This window comes from Zeus faber, assembly GCF_960531495.2.
Source record: "Zeus faber genome assembly, chromosome: 7".
Taxonomy (NCBI): Eukaryota; Metazoa; Chordata; class Actinopteri; order Zeiformes; family Zeidae; genus Zeus; species Zeus faber.
This window is the reverse complement of record NC_137203.1, coordinates 26121111-26138763: the sequence shown is the minus strand read 5'-3', so window position 1 is coordinate 26138763 and position 17653 is coordinate 26121111.

Here is a 17653-nt window from a genome sequence, read left to right as displayed (position 1 = left end):
ATCTATCTATCTATCTATCTATCTATCTATCTATCTATCTATCTATCTATCTATCTATCTATCTACCTATCTATCCATCCATCGAGTAGCATTAAAGTGTAGAATTTCAATGTGGATCTGCATTAGTGCACATTTCCTCCTCGATTTATGTCCATTTTGTTTCTGTTTTGGAACCAGGAAATGAGTATCCTGGCAGCGTGCCAGTAGCCTAGCACTGGCAGCAGAAGTCACCTTATTATAAATAGCTTTACAAACACTCAAAAGCGAAAAACCACTGAACTGGACTGCACATTAGCTCGCATGCATGGTCTACAGCGATTTGTTAAATTCTTAGTCTATTCCAAGTTTGTAATCGGATGCCATTCATGGTTGATCAGTCCTCTCATCTTTTAGAATGCCTAAATATTGATGAAATGAGGGCAAAAAAAACCAGAACTATGCAGGAGGGGAGAGGAGAGGACATATGGGGAAAACATTCTGGGGACATCAGGCTGCTTGCATCATCATCCGGGCAGGAACAGCTGTGGTGCAGTTCTACAGTACCCTCTGGCTGCAGAGGGGCCATCTCAACTTGTAAATCTCCAACACGCCCCCCGCCCCCATCCCACCACCATGCATGGGATCACCAGGCTGCGGCCTTTTTATTCACCCATTAGCTCCCACTCATCCCCGTCCTGACTGTAGGTCCATCGTGCTGATTGTCACATCAGATTAATACCTGTGGCCACTGGCCCCTTGCCGATACCCCGGGTTCTGCTGTCAGTCTTATTTTCCCCACATACAGTTAAGACATTACAATTGCAAAGATGTCAAGGAGGACATCTTTGCAGGGTTTACAGTCTACCAAGCCGGAGGAGAGGCCCCGGGGGGCTTATGCAAAACCACTTGTCAGCGAAGTGGGTCTGCTTCAGCCCTGTGAGGCTGGAGTAATTACGAGGGACAACCAGGTGTAGGATTATACTCGCATTGGGAGCCAATCATCCTCGGAAGTATGCAAGATGTTTAAAAGTGACAATCTCAAACGGGTCTACTGTTCATGATTAAAGGGGACATATTATACTCCTTTTCAGCAACTTAATATAAGTCTCTGAGGTCCTCAAAACATGTCTTTGAAGTTTGTTTTTTTTGCTGAAAATACCACTCAGATTATGCATTCTCGCCATTCTAAAATGCTTCAAACCCCCCCCCCCCCACAATGTACAAATAAAAAATGCGTTATATGCAAAATAACATAGTTTATATTGTAGTTACCCAGGTCGGCCAGTTCCATCTATTTGTGGCCTTTAATTGCCTATTCACACAAGAGCACAAAGGTGGACAACGAATGAAAATAAAAATAAAATAAAAAAGAATCGGGCAATTCCTCCGTGCGCCACTAGGGGGGGGCTGCACCCAGTTTGAATACCACTGCTTTAAAGGGTCCTGGGTGAGAAGTCAACATACAATATGGTCAATAAATTGTTCAAGGCCAACCTTTACTATAATTGCCAACCTGATTGGCTAATGACCCCTGTTGACCGTTCTTTCTGTGGATCGCACTTGACAGGTGGGATGAGAGCGTCTGCCTCCCCGTGGATGTGGCGTAAACAGTGTTTAGTTTGCTTTCCTGGCAGCGAGTTGAGGATTTCTAAACAGGGCCTTTATGTACAAACATTACCGAGCTAAGCGGGGCAATAACTAGTAAGATAGTGAAAGTGAAAGTGGTGAGCAGGACCAGAGAGAAACAGTTGTTCCAGCCCCCATCGCATAGCGAGTCAGCGGGGCAGCGCTCAATACAAAGGCACAAGAGCATTTTGTAGACACTGTAACGATGCATTTTGTTTCTGAAGAATCAGAACATTTATTTTAATGGAAAAAATACAGAAGCAATATATTTAATTATATGCACCGAGGAGAAAAATGTGAAATGGCGAAACAATTTGCATAAATTTGAGGTTTCAGGAGTTGAAAGTCAACCCCCACTCTCACTATGTGCCCCAGTCATTAGCGGGTTTGTGTTTTTTCTTCTTTTTTTGGGTATACATCATTGATCCCTCTGCGGGGGAAGTAGTTATCTGCATTTGCCTACCATAGTGTCTGACCTATCTCAGAGCTTTTCTTTAATTTAAAGAAGTCATGTCCAACTTTTCTATTCATAAGCAGGTTCTAACACAGAAATAGCTGGCATCATAAATAATCCAGCTCTGAGGCTTGAGAAAGATGAGTTCTGAGAGAAAAACAACAGGAAACATTTACTATGTTTACATGTTAGTTCAGAGAGTGTTGACAATATAGACTTGTCATCACCTTGGCTTTCTCTCGTCCTGCAGTTTGTTTTCAAGTGACTTTCCAAAAAATAAAAAAATAAAAAATAAAAATAGTCAGAGGAGCAATATAGCAATAAGCTATGGTGTAGACGTGTTCTAATCCTCTCTCTGAACCCGATGCATTAGTTAGGTTTGGGGAGAACCTTGGGCGTCTAAATGTTCCTTCTGCGCAAGGTTGAATTTTATACAGTGTGAGTTGATCTGATGGAGTTGTGTGCGGATGCTTGCGACTGTTCAAACAGTCGCAATGTCATATACACATGTGGTGTAAATTGAACATCATTCACTTTAATATTAATATCTCCCCATAAAATGTGACAAATACGACTGTGCCACAAATTTTTACCATCTATTCCGCGACCGGATAGTTTTACCTGTCCATATATTGTCGTCCTTCACACAGATAGATAGAAGTATTGCAGCATTGTTCCATTGAGTTAGACTTCTTGTAAAAATATATATGTAAAAAAATATATATATATATTAAAAAAAAAAATATATATATATATATATATATATATATATATATATATATATATATATATATATATATATATATATATATATTCACGTGATCAGGAAGTCCTATATATATTTATATATATATATATATATATAATTCTAATTATTACAAGAAGTCTAACTCAATGGAACAGAGCCAGTATATATTTTTTTTCTACTTGCTTGTTGAACTTTATATATATATATATATATATATATATATATATATTTATTTATTTATTACTGCTTTTCCCCTAACTCTGTGACCTAACTAAAATCAATCTACCAAGTTGTTGGATGGTTGTATGGCTTTCCATTGTTTCCATTGTTATTCTCGACTGGCACTGGCTGTTCCATTGAGTCTGACTGCTTGTAATAATTGTCGAGAAACCGGTCAAATCGTTTTGTGTTCCACAGCAATCATATCTGTGTTGAAAACACCACGTGTTTGGTCGCTCTATGTAAAATCATCGAAATGGAAGGAAGACGGGCGGCGGAAAGACCACTCTCCGCAACGTCGATTTAATTATTCTGGCCGAGTTCAGGTGTGGGGAAGAAAGTTATCTACTTAATGCTTCCGGGAAAGTTTCTGTCATTACGGCGAGGCTGGAGCAGGCCTAGGTCTAATTGCCAGTGTGCCTAGCCAGTGACCAAAAACAACAAGTTAAGTTACCGTTCAAATTCTAGATCCATTCTGGAAAACCTTAGCTGCCATATTACACATGTACACACAGAAATACACTGCATCATCTGACCTGACAGAGAACATCTATTGAGTTCTATGCTGCTGTTCTAATGGTCACATATAGTATATTGTGGCATATCCGTCCCTTCAGTCTGCGTCATTTTTCATCTCGCCGTCCTGAAAAAAAAAAGGAAATTCCTCTTAAGTGTCCTTATCTGTCTATTTTTTTTTTTTACCTGTGCTGTCAGCATGCTGGGCATACAACACAAAGTATTTGTATGCCATTGTATTCAGGACAGAGTTAGTCTGCAAGTGGAGTTCAACTTCTCAACCTGCAATGCAACTCTTAAATAATTCTTGAATCATCAAAAACTGCTGCAATAACTCTGTCCTGTGGATGACCTGTAGAATGACAAGAGCACAGTTTTTGATTGTATTGAACCACCACCAAGCCACCCTCTTTGGAGAACTATTGAATCACCATGGTGAGACAAATAAACATAGAAACAAACAAAATGTACACAAAAACATGAACGTTGGATGACAACATGTATTGAAAAACAGTGAATTAGGTCCAGGAAAACTGGAACTACAACTGGTCACGTGGCCTCTTCCAGTCATAGTTATGGCAGCAAATGAGGGAGGAAAGGAGAGGAATGCAACCAGGAGGGTGCACTCAAGGCAGGTGTGTGTGTGTGTGTGTGTGTGTGTGTGTGTGTGTGTGTGTGTGTCCACCGGTGAGTGTACCTGACTTATCCCCATTGGCATTGGTGTAGAAGGTTGGTAATATGTCGCGGCGCCTCCCCGAACTCCCCAGCCCCGTGGAAACCCTACGGCCACAGGAAAGCCCCGGGTACCTCGCCCTGCAGCCACAGAAGACCCCTGGGCCCCCAGAGAAGCCAGAGGGCCGTGGAGCAACTCCCATGCCCAGCCCCGAGGAGCATGACCCAGTCCCAGGGAGCATGAAGAGACCCCGCACACGCACAACTAACCCCTGGGTGCAGGCACAAGACGCAGCCGCCGACACAGAACCTGGGCCATGGGTGCAAAGCACGGACCGCTGGCCCAGATCCTGGCCCCACGGGAACAGACCGACACCCCGCCCGAGCGGCCCGCCCCATGGGCGAGCCGGCAGGACCCCCATGCCCACCCACGCCCCGCACAAGGGGGAGGCCTGCCCCACCGCAGCTGACCAGACCCCCACCTGGCGGGAGTGCCAAGTGCCCACACACGTAGCAGTGCCGCCCCCGACAGGCTGCCAGGTATACAGGCCCCCCGCCACCCCCAGGCGCCCGCCGCAGAAGCAAAAGGCCAACAGCCGCCCCCCACACCCCAACCCACACCCACAAAGGCAGGCAGTCCCCCCAAGGGCCCCGGAAAGCACCCGGCAGCGCTCTCCGCAGCCCAGCCAGGTCGCAGCACATCCCAAGCCACCAGGCGCAAGCCGTCAGGACTCCAGCCAGGCCGGGAGGGGGGGCCCACCCAACCACCCCCCGGCCAACCACGCCCCAACACCGACCCGCTTGCCACTGGCCACCCCGGAAAAAAAAAAGCCCCAGTGCTCAATGTGTGCTGTTGGTAATTGCAGTTAAAATTGTGGGGTTGGGGGTGCGAGTCCTTCAGGCAAGTCAAACCTGAATCACTCGCACCCCTCCTGTCCCGCAGACCCTGGTCCAATGGAGTGTTGTTCGGAGTAGCCGTTCTGAATCCTAAGAGATGGATGGATGGATAGATAGATAGATAGATAGACAGACAGACAGACAGACAGACAGACAGACAGACAGATAGATAGATAGATAGATAGATAGATAGATAGATAGATACTGTTATTCAACCCTGGAGGGAAGTTTCAGTGTCACAGCAGTTAACGTAAAAGATAAGCAATAATAATAAAGCAATGGAATAAAAATATGAAAAGAAAATGGCAATATATGGAAACATATAAATAATAAAACCTGGCAGTTTACTGTACACAATAAAAAAAACATATGGCCATATCCACTAAACCTAATGATAAACAACAAATCTAACCTAAACATTAAAAATAATTGGCAGGGCCAGAGGACATAATGGTCATGTACAATAACTACAGAAATAAACCCGAACAGTGAAGCAGAAAGATGAATCTTAGAAAGAAATTGATAATGCACAACAAAACTCAACTTAAGCCCAAAAAAAATAAAACGTACAAAAGCAACAGAAAAATAAACCTAAAAAATTTAAACAGTAAACCGAAGTCAATATTGGTAATACATTCAAAAACAAGTTTAACAACAAGTTCAGAATCTCGCATGTCATGTCTTGTCTTGGCTGCTGATAGAAGAGCGCCATGTTCCAAGCCGTACCCTACAGTCTGAGCTCATATCACTACATTCGCTGTCACGTTGGATTAAAGAGTCCATGTCTGTCGCTCTGTAATACATTTTATTAGCTGTCTGTTTAATGTGGCTTCCGACGTTGTCTAAGCAGATTCATTCTACAGTTTTGTGGTATATTTCTTCCACGGCAGGCAGGCGGGCCGGCTTTTTTTTTACCCCTGGCATTCTAAAGTGCTACATGAATCGGACAAAAATGCCTGAGTGATGCATAATGGCTTCCACCAAAAAAAAAAAAAAAAAAAAAAAGCCCAACATTTAACAACAGAGCAAAGAATTAAATGTGACGATCACAGTAGTGGTGCTCAAGCTAATTCCAGATAGCCCGCTGATGCATGCACCCCTTGTTGAAGGACATTTCAGCACGTTCTCAGCCGAGGATTGAATTGGCAATCTTCTGATCACTAGACGACCTGCTTGACCGCCTGAGCTGCATTCCCTCACTCCTGCTATCAATCACTACTACAATCAATCATGAAATGTCAGCGGCCTGCTGAAAAGTAGAGTAGTCGGATGCGTCAGAACGTAAAACCGAGCTTGACAAATGCACGCGATTCAGATAGGAGCAGAGACAGGCTGTGAATTTGCACATTTCTATTCCGTGGGAGGGAATTTTCTCCCGTTCCTTAACCACAGTGCCGGGGTGCTATGAAGCAAATGATATGTGACAAATAATCTCTTGAACTTAAACTTGAACTTGAACTTGAACTTGAACTTGAACTTGATATGAGTGTTGTTTGAGCTTGTCTATTTTGTCTGTTACTTATTTTGTATTTCAATTGATAACCGTATCATATACTGTAGGGGGCGGCCTCACAGATGAGGTTTCGTCTATATCAGAACGGTTCATCCAGAATTTCAAAATTCCTTTCTGAGACGTTGCTTAGTTTCAGATGAATTAGTTCTAGACTAGGAAGTCCTAGACTAAGGTCATGAAGGACTAGCCATCTCCTTCTGTCTGGTCTTGGTGCTGGTCTTAGTCCAGATCATCCATGTTCTATATTATCAAGGTTGATCTGGACGCCACATCCATTCGTCCAAAGATAAACCTGCCTCTGGCCAGGTTTATTTTAAAACTTCACTTACACCTCCATTACCTCTAATCTTCCATCTGGAAATCCTGAACAAGTCTGATATTATTTTAAACTACAGCTGAGAAAGGCCATTTCAGTGAGTCCAGATTAAAGAGATCCTGATTTAGTCTAAGATTAGGCCTAATCTGTGTCTAAATCTGTGTTTTAGGCCTAAACCACCCCATGAATTACACATTATTACACTCCAACCCACCCTGCAAGGGAATCAACACTATATTTTCTTACCTCCCAATTCTGACTAAAGACACTGTTACATATGCCTTGGTGAAAAAAGACAGATTAGCTGCATTGCATCAAATTCAATATGAATCAATAGGGGAGCAATAGTGGAACGGAAAATATCAATGTACGGCGCTGTTTGGCGGCCGAAACCTGTTGAGAAGTGAATATCTGACAGTTTCCCTTCATGTAGCAGAGCATGTTGAGACCAAACGTGTCAATGCAATTAATTGAGATTCATAAAGAGCAAGCTGGCACATCTTGGATTGAAAACACAGTGTATAAAGTAAACCCCTCAAAACTCGACATCGATAGATGGCACGTCTCACAACTACCAGTGAACAACTGTTGTCGTCATGTGATCATCCTACTTAGCTCATTGCATGGGTTCGATTGAATTACTGGTGCAATAAAAAGATTTATTATGATGGATTGTTCAGTTCTGTGAGCGTGAAGCACCTGGTAGGGATAAGGATAAGCCCCAGATTACCCCACATGGATGTACATAAACAGTTTAGAACAGGGAACGCCGCACAAAAAAATACTTTACAGCTGCTGTCGTTAAAAGAAAAAACACACAAATAACAACCCGTTGTGTTTGCCATCTGGGCTTCCAACCCCTTCTCGGCCACACATGCGTTGAGCAGAAGAGATGATCCTTTGCCCCTTCACATTTGATGATAGGGCATCGGGAAAGATTACAAAGAAATCAGCACCGGAGAGAATAGGTTTTAGTCTGTGTCGTGGATACAAGGCTGTTGTCTCACAATAGGAACATGTTCTCCGTGGACTTTTGTGAGAAGCTCTTTATTGTTAGATGTGATTTTGTCTCAAACCTCCATTCATGTCTGTACTATAGGTAGAGACCCCACATTGAGAACTACTGCTTTTGGGTACCCATGACAGGCACCAATTACTTATGATTTCAAAGGGTTCTCATTTGTGTCTGAAAAGTGATGTCGTTTCTGTATTTAACATGTGGATATGATATATAATGGACATTGTGATTTCCTCTAAAGGAATTCCATTCGTGTTAATGGCAGTGACGTGGCCTGTATCGCTCAGTCTACGTTAAACCGATGCTGCGTTCAGTTGCAATTAGGAAATCGGTAATTCCGACGAGGCGGTCCCCGTTTCGGAGCCAAATGTGTTCTATCGCCTCTGTTCGGGGAAACATGGACAGCACATTTATTTTAGTTTGACGATCTTGTGAATACTACAAGCTTCAAAAGGTATGTAAACATTACAATAAAAACGACAACGCCGTTCCCATCGAAGGTAACCGTGTTTTCGAATCAAAAAAAAAACACGCAAAGGGCACCTTTGTTCACCGTCAACGGTGTGTGACACCGTGTTGCCGTGACGTCAGGAGTCTTACCCCGGCAAACTCGGACGCACAATTCCAAATTGGAATTCTGACTTAAATTCCAAATTGGAATTCTGACTTAAATTCCCTCGCACCTTTCAAAGTACGACATCGGGTTTTTCTAAGCGGGTCGAATCCGACGCGAACGCGGCACAATCACAGGTACGGACGCTGCCAGGTGATTGACAGGCGCGGCGGACCAATGGGAGGCCCGCGGACGCCGCCCCCTCGCCGCACTTCAGGGCCCTGTCCGTTAACGGCCCGGTCGCTCCCGGACTGGTGAGTATCGCAGGACGGCGCGACGAGACTATCAAACGTATCCGTGGAGTCGAGCGAGTTCACGAATGCGTGTAAACCGAAAAAAAAACCGTGTCCCTCCGTGCGTGCTTTTGCTTTGTCAACATGAAGTCGCGTTTTACTCCCGTCGGTGGTGCGTAGCCTGACCACGTGTTGAAACTGCCGTTAGAGCGTCAAGTGGGAGTTAAGTTAACGAGCTGGATAATTGACAACCATGTTAGGTTACCAACATTGTTTATTGAATTTAAAAAAAAACCCCACCATTCATGTTTAAAGCCTTGTTTTGTTTTGTTTTAATTCTGCCGGGCATTTGTTTGGTCCCTTTGCGACTACCTGCTAGTGATACGAGATGATTCAAACGCAGAGTCGAAGGCAAAATATAGATAAAATAGAGGCCAGCGCCGTGATCGAATTCATCGAACGTGATCGGTTTTTCAGCATCTATTTCACCCAAAATAAATGTATTTTTACGGAGTGAAATGATTCTGGTGAGAATTCCGTTCACGACTCGCAGCCGACCGCTGCGTTACACCAACTGATTGAAATGGACGAAGAGTCGTCAAAGTGAACGAACCCTCTTTACTGGGTGACTCGTTAAGAACCGACTCTCAAAAAGAGACTCAAACCTTTCAGTAGTGTTTCACTACCAACAAGCATGTCCATTTTGGTAAAAAATAAAATAAAAAATAGAAGACTGATGTGGGAAGTTAACAAGTCATTTGTTTGTCTACCCTCCAGACTTAGTGTTGAATAAACTGTGCTTACTGGTATGGATTCTCCTCCGCCCGGTGTCCTGCCCTGGATGGCCCGGGGCAGAGGACTCGGGTCCGAGCAGCCAGTGGTTGGACGTGGAAGAGGCCTGCCGGGCTCCGCAGCGGGGCTTGGCTTCAGTCAATCCAGAGGGTTCATCGCTTCTGCTGATGCAGGGTTGATGCAGTTTGGACGAGGGGCAGCGCCACCCGCCAGTGAGCCCCTCCCTTGGTTGGCCAGAGGCCTGCCTGTGCTACCTGAAAGGGGGGGATTTGGCAGGGCCAGAGGTCTGCTCTTCTCTTCCCCCGAACCAAGTTTTCGGGTAGCGAAAGAAACGGCACCGCTGGGCTTGGAGCCACGAGTGGGACGAGCACGGCTATGTGAAACGACGACGCAAGGCTTGACCGAGAAGAAGCCGCCTGAGGGTCTGCCCAAAGGAGAAGTTGCAACCCAAAATGTTTGTCGAAACACTTTTGATTTGCTGAAAATTGGTGAGATACCTGTTCAAGCCATCACCGGTTATTGTTCTTTTTTCAATCTTCACAGACTCTCATATCGATGTTTCGAGGTATGGGGATCGAGCCGTGCAAGAATGTGTTTGGCCGTGGAGGACCACCAGTGGGTGTGTATCTAGTGAACTGTTTAAATCTGTTTGATCAGATCTAGCATTTCCTCATAAGGTGCTAAGCACCGGGCAGTACTCCACCCGGTTAGAGCCATAAAATGTCATGTGGAATTTAGTTTCGAGCTCCTAGTCTGTCCTTTAAACAAAATTAAGTACTTTCCTCTTGTACAGACAGGTGGGAGTTGCGCTCTAATACACCGTGTAACTACTACTAAAATGTGTTTTTAATGATGAAGGAATTTCAGGAACACGAATGAATTAAGAAAACATTGGGTAAAATATCTAAATATAAGCTTGATTTTCATGCGTAGTCTTGCTGAAGTGTGGTTAAGACTGAAAGGCCAATTTGGACAAAAATGATTGAGACATGCAAGAGAGATTCAGCCTTTTGTCATGGTCCAGTTACCCGACCCTGCTAGATGCGTCCAGAGACCCCACGAGAGACGTCCAGTCGGTTTACTTGAGTGGAAACTGTTCACAAATCAATGAGATGTAACATAGTTCCTGAGTTCATGGCTGGCTTCCAAGATATTTTAAACATGAGATTTTTGTTATTAGGATTGCTCACTGAAAATAAGCATTTCTATTTGTTTTTATATACGATATAACAAATATATAATTTGAAATGTATGCCCTCCTCATGAAGCAGATTTTAACTTTTTGTATAAAAAACAACAAATAAAAGGCGTAAAACATTTTTATTGGAGAGTTGCAGAACCAAACCAATGAATAATTACAAACGATACAACTTGATTGACATTACGACTTTGATTGGCATGTTATATCAGTTTCTTCCCCAAGTAAACTATTTAAAGTAAAGTAGGGGTTGGCGATGTAGCAAAAATCTATCAATTTTTTTTCAGTCAGGATCCATGATCTTATCGTGATTATTTTTCATGTTGGATTTTAAAACTATTTTGCAAGTCACTGAACAATACAAACAAACAAATCCCCCCCCCCCCAAATATATATATATATATATATATATATATATATATATATATATATATATAGCCCTACAATTTAACAAAACATAAAAGGGAAAAAGAACGACCTAATGTTTGCTATTATTGGTTATTATTAAAATCTGTAAATACATTTTGTCTGTTATTTCTCGGGCTGCCCCCAAATAAAGATTTTCCTAGTCGACTATTTGTCTTCAGTTCAAGCCATTAGTGGGCTTTTTGTCGCACGTTTACAATATTAATTTAATTATTCAAGTTATGTCTTTGGCGCCTAAGAAAATGGTTTGAGTTCCAGGGCTGAGAGAGAATGTTATAACTAACGTTAACATTGCTACAATACTGATATATACAAAACCTAATAACCAGCCTTTAAAATATTAATTTAATTAAAATGCTGTGCAGCAATGCAACGCTGCCTGGAAATGACACCGGTAAACATTACATCAGTTAAACTTATTAAGCCCTATTATTATTATTATTATTATTATTATTCTATTAATGTACACATTTAATTTACATATTGACATAATTGCACTAAAATATGGCTTACTGAAGATTTTTTTCCCGGTGACTGCGACCCCTCATTTAGGGGCCCAACGGGCGCATTTCCTGGGGGCCGCGGATCCCCGCCTGTAAATCCCTGCTGAAAAGCTGGTCCACCACCAGCTTCACTGCACCTTCCCAGTCCCCGGCCTCCTGGGGCTCAGGTGCACTGCCTCATTGGGGCATTCAAAATACGATTTTGTTATTGAAGAATGTGATTAACGGTTTCAAATGGCTCTTATAATATAAGCAATATTGTTTTATAATATCTGAAATATTTATCCAGAGTTTTAGACTAGTTGACTTCATGTAGCGCGTCGGCTGTTAATTGCCCGAAAATGCTGCTCATTCTCTCTAGGTCGTCCTCAGACGAGCCTTCCATCGTTGTTTCCAGTCATCCCGGTTCTCCATACATCTGGCCAGCTCGTTGGTGCTTTGTGCTCCCGCATCATTCTTGAGTACATCCACATATGTTGAAGTGGGACATCCTCGTGACCGGTGCCCATGTGTTGGCTCCCACAGTACCAGTTTGCTGGCTGGCAGCTCCTGGTGTCTTTGGCAGTGTCCTGCTAGTCTCATTCTCCTTGCAGCAATCTTCTCGCCCACCCTTGGTATTCCCTCATACAGAATTCTGTTGGTTACATGTGTACTCTTGCTGATGTTAAGCACTACACGCAACATCCTGGTGTAGCACCTGTCCAGGGACTTCTCTAGGGTTGGCTTCAGGGACCAGCATTCACTGCCATAGAGGAGAACGGACTCTACTGTCGCATAGAAGAAGCTGAGTTTGATTTGGCGGGGGAGGTTGGCGTTCCATACACTGGACATGCCGTTCAGGGCCCTCCATGCAGGTGCCTTCCTCACTTTCAGATCTTGCTCAGTTGAGTTGACCCATGAACCCAGGTTCTTGAAGTCATCGACTTCTTTCAGCACAGTTCCTCCTGCTGTAGTCAGAGGTTGATGTTCTAGTGGAACGTTATAGGTGATAACCTCAGTTTTCTTGGCGTTTAGCCTCAGGCCTACTTTGGCGCACTCCAGCTCTACCCTTTTCAGTAGTTCTCGTGCTTGTTCCACATTATTGGAGAGCAGACTGATGTCATCCGCATAATCAAGGTCTGTGAGGACCACTGCGGGATGTCGTCTTGACCTCCTTGGTGTGAGCGTGAAGCCAAGTTCCTGCTCTCGCCCGCTGATTGCCTTCCTGAGTGCGTAATCGAGGACTATGATGAAGAGGAAGGGGGCTAGTGTGTCCCCTTGCATAACGCCAGCCAGAATGTCAAACTCCTCGCTGTTGCCATCTGGGGTCATCACCTTGGCCCTTGTTCCTGCGTACATGGTTTCTATTGCTTGGAGTAGGTTGGGAGGAATTCCATATGCCCTAAGGATTTTCACCATCATGCCTCTGTGGATCGAGTCAAAAGCCTTTAGAAATCAATGAAGCACAAAACTGCAGTCAGGTTGTCCTTCCTCACCTCCTCAATTATTCTCCTGAGTGCCAAGATCTGGGCTGTTGTTGTTCTCCCCTCCCGAAAGCCGTTCTGGTTCTCCCTCAAATGAGGGTCGATGGCAGGTCTTATCCTGTTCAGTATCATGCGATTGTAGATCTTTGCAGGGATACATGTCAGGCTAATGCCTCGGTAGTTGTCCGCTTTCGAGAGATCTCCAGCTTTGGGCACTGGGATGATGTTCGATAGAGACCACATATCAGGCTGCCGATTGTGCAGCAGAGCAAGGTTGCAGAAATCTAGAAAGATGTCGTCAAGATCACATTTCTTCAGGACCTCTGGGGGTAGACCATCTGGACCGGCACTTTTCCCCACTTTCAAGGTGGTTTTTGCCCTGGCGACCTCCCCAGCCGTGAAGGGACCATCATCAATTCCCAGGTCTTGGAGGACTGTTGGCACATCTTCCTCCACTGCTTCCGCAGTCTCTCCCAGCAGCCTCTGAAAGTGCCTGGCCCAGGTTGTCACCCTCTCCTCAGGGCTGTGTCCGTCGACCTGTCCCTCCTTGGTCCTCTTCCTCCCGGTCATTTCATTGATTACCCTCCAGGCCTCCGTCATTGAAAGCTGTTATTATTCTTCAGTATGTGTTGGGACAACCAGCAAGGATACTGAACATTTTTGTTATAATTTGCTTCAAATTAAAAGCCTTTTAGCATTTCATACATGAGTCTAGCCATATAGGCTCGAAGTTTAATTTTGACAAGACACAACTCCAGAATGGAGTTATTTATTTTTTCTGCGACCAACTGACCAATGAAAGACTTGGTAGACTAAGACTCTTCTCATCGACTAACATTTGGTCGACTATATGGAGGCAGTCGTATTTGCCATTGAAGTTACCCATAAATCGCTTGTTTGCCTATTTTGGATGCATTTTAAATCTGATTTATAAAATAAAGACACTCCGGCTCAAGCTGCGAACTCCGCCTTACAGTAGGAATACACCAGACGTGTTGACACAGTGCACACTTACTATTAAATAAATGTTAATCCACCGTTGCAGCTCCCCTGGCCATGTGAGCCGCGTGGAGCTGCTTAGCATTTGTCTATTTTTGCATTAGAGGTCTATTTGATTCAACTGCGTGTGGCTTTGTGAGCCTCAAGATAAAACTACATGGAAATGTTTTTTTTAAGAATACAATCAATTTAAGTGTGTTCTATGAGCCTAATTTGTACCAGAGACCTAGAGCAGGTGTAGGATTTGCTTATTGATCAAGATCCGTTTTTAAATGCAAAGAAGAAAAATATATGAAGTCATGAGATACAGTACAAACATGTCCCAGTGACCAATTTGAACAATTCCAGTTGTAGCTCACATTTCAATTATATAAAGTTATTTATGGCAGACTACTATAAAAATATTTTTTTACCTTTAACTAGATAACTGCAAGACTTTGTTTAACTTAAAGTGTATGCAGAGATCATAGGACATATTGTGAGACAGACTAAACAAGTCATTTAAACATGTCATTTTTAAACAAGTGAATTAGCAGAAATTCATTTTTATATTTCACACAATAACTAATAAACCCATTGGTGGTTGTAGAGGTGTGTTCAGGCGCAGGGCCAGGGAATGAGAGAGAAGAGGGAAGAGAAACAATGCGGGTTGGCGTGTATTTATTCACAGGATTTAAACAGAAGGGGGCTCATGGGCCAAAACGACAACTTAAAGGCTCACAGGCAAATACGGAAATTTTCAGCTAGATTGGTGCTTAGGTGCACTCCTGCCCTGAAGTTTCCGGCAGCTTGGGTAGAGTGCTCATCTCGTCCGGGCCACACCATGTCCCACAAGCATGCCAATCCTCACTGCAGGGACAACAAACCCTATATTACTGCCTGGTTTTAGGATCGTACAAATCAGCGGAGTCCCTCCGTTAGTTTGCCCGATCCGTAGCAGCTGAGCAGCCCCGGGATGGGAGCAGCGACGGCTTGACCACGCTCCCTTGGCCCACCACACTAGTATTTCAGACATAAAACTTATTTTAACCCTGTGTTTTGGGGGGGTCCAATCTCATTGCTGGGTTGTTATAATTTGCATAGGTTCATCTGATTGGAGGGGAGGTGTCCAGGATAGTGTGTTGTCTAGGGGGCGGGTCCTTGTGGAGTGTGGCAGGAGAGGAGAGTGAGGCGAACGCTTGGGGCGAGTTGAAGCCTTAATAAAAAGGGACACTGCCACCCCGGGTTGTTATTTTCCGACTAAACACCTCGGCCTCCGAATTTGCGATTCAAGGGGGCAGAGGGGGGCAACTGGGGCAACATACAAGGTCTCACCATGCCTGGCTCCTAAATGTTATTACCAAAGTTAGACGTTTGTGGATCATATTTAACAAATACTTTATAAGATCGTCTTTTATTCATTTACAAAAAAAAATGTGCTCTCAGACAGAAGCCAGGTCCCATCTTACACTTCATTGCATTCTGCATTTTTCTCGCTGTGCTTCTGCTTTCCCCGTTTCCAAAGACAAATAGAAATAGTGTGTTTTATTTTAGGTATTTTTTTTACATTTACTAATTGAAGGAAACAATTATTTATTATTTATTTTTTTACATCTATTTCTACCTTACCTAAACTCAGTGTCTTGTGTACAGTTTTCACTGGTGGGTGCCATCAAGCTGGACCTCCCCTGCATGGTAACTCACACGGTAACTGGACTTCTTTCACAGGGGAAATAAGGTAGAATTTCTTTCTCATGTCTCAAATCTCGTTTTTTTTCTTTTTCTTCAAATCTGTGGCTCATACAACACTTTGTTCTGCTGAGAGCACACACCCCTATATTTGTGTGGCTCAGTTTTAGACGTAAACTGATTTAAAGGGGAGAGATTATTTGTCACATACATATACATACGGTCATACATATATGCAGTGACTGTCATGACACCCGGTGATTACACACAATAAGCTCTATAAGCTCTAAAAATACAAAAAAAATGAATGTGCATAATCAACACGAGGTGCTTGTGCAGGCGGCCGCAAGGGGCGGCGCCACAATTACAATTCTGGGCTTAAACTTGAACCTATTATACTCCTTTTTAAGTTAATGTCTCTGAGGTCCCGAAAACATTTTTTTGAAATCTTTTTGAAAATATCACTCTGCTTATGCATTCTAACATGCCTCTAAATCAGGGGTGTCAAACTCATTTTCACCGAGGGCCACATCAGCATAATCGTTGCCCTCAAAGGGCCAGATGTAACTTTGAGGCAGTATAAATGTAGCCTAATGTAAAATAAATGCAACTACTCCTTAATGTTAAATAACTCTGGATTTTTATTATTCAACTTACAAATATTACATATATATTTGCATAAATGTAAAAAGAAATGTTTGCTTGTTGCTCTGTTATAACATAAATCCTTTTAATTTGTCAGCTTATGAAACCCACATTACTGCATCAATCAACAATCAAACTATCCAAGTGAATAAGGATAAATAACAAGTTATAACATTAACTTTGTTCAAACTTTTTTGCCATAGTTGAGAGGGGCAGAATAACGGTCCAATCAACAATTGTGAGCTGCTAAGAACATGTGTGACAGGTGTAGAATTTTACATAAACAAATGGCTGCACACAGCCTTGCAAGGGGTTACATCCAACTAATGAGAGATGGTTGGATTACAGTGAACATTTGTCTGCATAAACACATAAACCTGCAAACACTAAATTCATTGCTACACATATAACGTAGTATATGTAATAAACTCAAAATAACAACACAAGGGTTGTCTCAGTTCACAACTATATTGGTCAAGTTTTAAGGTGAGTTAATGAGGAGATGCTGTCTGTCCTTTAACACACCACATGAATCCCCTCTCCAGCATCCTCATCCATTGATCATGTTCTGAAAATAACAAACACAAAGCAAAATGCAAGCACATCAATAAATTGCACACAGTTTAACTAGTCTTGTTCTTGGTTGAAATACATTTTATTATATTTTAATTAGGTTTTTAAAAATGCTTACCTATGTGTTTTCTGACCAGATGTCTGACACCTTTTTTCCACGGCCAGTGTGTCAATGTCTGGTTTTAGGTCTTGTGCTGAGGCAATCCGTAGAACAGCATGGAGGTTGTCATCAGTGATGCGTGATCTGTGCTTGGTCTTGTTTGGATTCATGATTGAAAACATCTGCTCGCACAGATAGGTGCTCCCAAACATAGACAGAACACGGGCAGCATGAAGTCGAAGCTGTGGCATCAAACCAGGGGGCAGTTGACGGTAAAAGTCCTGGATTGCAGCATCCTGGAACTTTGCTCTCAGGCCACTATCGCTTTGAAGCTCTATTAACTCCACCTGAAGATGTTGGGGTGCAGTGCAGACGTCGGTGGTGAAAGGATTGGCAAAGATGGCAAAGCCTGAGTGCTGTGCTCTAAAGTCAGAAGCACTGATCAAACTCATTCATTAACTGGCTCAGTTTGGTAGCTAGCT